We start from the raw sequence: 2,401 nt of genomic DNA on the forward strand, positions 1-2,401 counted from the left end.
GGTGGGGTCAAGGTCGGATGACATCAGCATGACGTCATCAGGTGACGTGGTGGCTTAAGAGTGGTCCATGGGGACGATGAGGTGGTGGACAGGTGGAGCAGATGGCAAACGGGGGCGCTGACGCGGCGATGACGTAGCAGTGACGCTGGCCTAGCGGGTTAACGGAAACCGGAAATGGTAAGTGGTTTGATATTGCACCGCCCTCTATACGGAAGCTGAATTGTCAGAGGGGGCTCCGATACGATGTGGGGTTGACGCGTGGCAGAGGCCTGACGTCACCCTCTGACAAATATCGGAAGCTATTCTTCGGAGGTCGGAGCCGCTCCGATATTCATGTGGGCCGTCAGATGAAAAGGGCCCGATCCAACGGTCGACGGATCGTTAAGCTGCCAGGTCGATACAGATATTTGCGGGGAATAAAACAATATTTTCTTTGGTAAATGCGCCCGGCGGGGACCTTAGAACTTTGGCGAATTTGCATGATTTTTCAATTTATTTTGTAAAAACGCGCATAGCGCCCAGAACTTAGGATAAAAGGAAAAAGTGGGTTTTTTCATATGTTTTTTCAAATGAAGCGGGTTAGGGGTGCAAATGGGGGTTTTTCACAAGGTTCTTTTAGCCAATGAAGGGGTTTAGATAACTTCTGAAGGGGGAAAAGGGGTAAGGTTTGGGTTCTTAAACTGACCAGATGTCAATTTAATCCCTGACGGTGAACATATGGCTATAATGCCAAGGGGAAGGGATATTTATAGAATGCTTGGGGTCTATACACCATAGTGTTTATAATAATAGGGAAAGGGTAATATAGGGGATTTAGATAATAAGAATTAGGGGTTAATATGAATGGAAGAAGTGAATGAGGGATAAAACCACTAATTTTATATGAGAACAACTTAGCTTAGGGAGTAGATCAAAATGAAAAGAATTTTTTAGACAAGAAATGTGGCTTTCGAAGGAATAAGAACCAACATAAAACCTCAAATTCTTTCATGAACACAACTGATGAAGGGATGTTAGTAATAAAGGTGAAAAGGGGGAAAAGGAAGTTAGTCATGCTTCTTTGCTTTGTTGTGTATTAGACTAGCAAGATTCATTTGAAAGAAATGCCATTTCTGCAACCCCATCTGCCTACCCATCTACTTGCGTAGCATTTTTTGTTTCTTCTTGGAGGGTGCACTTAGACTTGCAGACCCTTATTTGCCTTTTCTTTTCTCTTGGCTTTTTCTTTTGATTTTCTATCTAGAACTACCCTTATTGCTTCCAAGGTCCCAGATTAAGCAGTTGGGAACCTTACTTCTCTACCTAAGCTACTGGTCTGCCAAGATTAAACAGTTTGGACAGACTTCTTTCTCTATTCTACAACAAAAAAAAATTGAAACATGGCATGATCCAGATTAGGCTATTGGACCACCCATCAAAACTTAATCAACATGAAGCTATATACATACATTGTCTCCTTTTGGAAATATGGGATCTTTGTATCACCAAAGCAGAGCATATTTGGAACTTTCTTTGCCAATCATGAAATATGAAACCTATTGGTATAGGTAGCTAACAGGGGGATTTGATTGTTGAGGAATCCCATATTCGATGATTGCTCCCGCAGATAGACATCAGATACTGCCTTATCTGGGATAGGGTACGTCGATGAGCGAGGAGGATCCATCGCATTGAGACTGATGTATATGTCGTAGAAATTTGTCAAAGCCCCGGGGAAAGGTCAACTCTGTGACTTTCCCGAATGAATTGGAGTCGTTGAGAGACCTTTCTTATAAGGGTCCTACATGTTGCATGCATTAATATTTGGGAGCTCTAGGGGCTTGGAGTACTTACTGGACCAACATACAACCACAAGGTGACTCACCCTCCCCTCGTGGTGCGCTATGTACAAGATGACAGGTTCAACCTTCCCCTATGATACCCCATGGTGACTGTGGAACAGGATGATTAGTTCTCCTATGGGACGGGATGATTATTTCTCTCGTGGCAACTATGGAACATGATGATTAGTTCTCCTGTGGGCTGGGATGATTATTTCTCCTGTGGAAACTATGGAACAAGATGATTGATTCTCCGATGGGCCGAGATGATTGGTTCTCCTTTGGCAACTATGAAACAGGATGATTAATTCTCTTGTGGATGGGAATGATTAGTTCTCCCATGGCAACTATGAAATAGGATGATTAGTTCTCCTCTGGGCCGGGATGATTAGTTCCCCATGGAAACAGTGAAACATGATGATTAGTTCTCCGGTGGGTCGGGATGATTAATTTTCTCATGCAAACTGTGGGGCAGGATGATTTGCTCTCTTGTGGATAGGATGATTAGTTCTCTTGTTGATGCATCCTATCCATGCAGTTTGGGAATCATGGGATGTACCTCTTATCTAATCAATGAGTAG

Source organism: Pinus tabuliformis, chromosome 9, assembly GCF_031772625.1.
Source record: "Pinus tabuliformis cultivar Carrire ecotype Pingquan chromosome 9, CPIR1, whole genome shotgun sequence".
NCBI lineage: Eukaryota > Viridiplantae > Streptophyta > Pinopsida > Pinales > Pinaceae > Pinus > Pinus tabuliformis.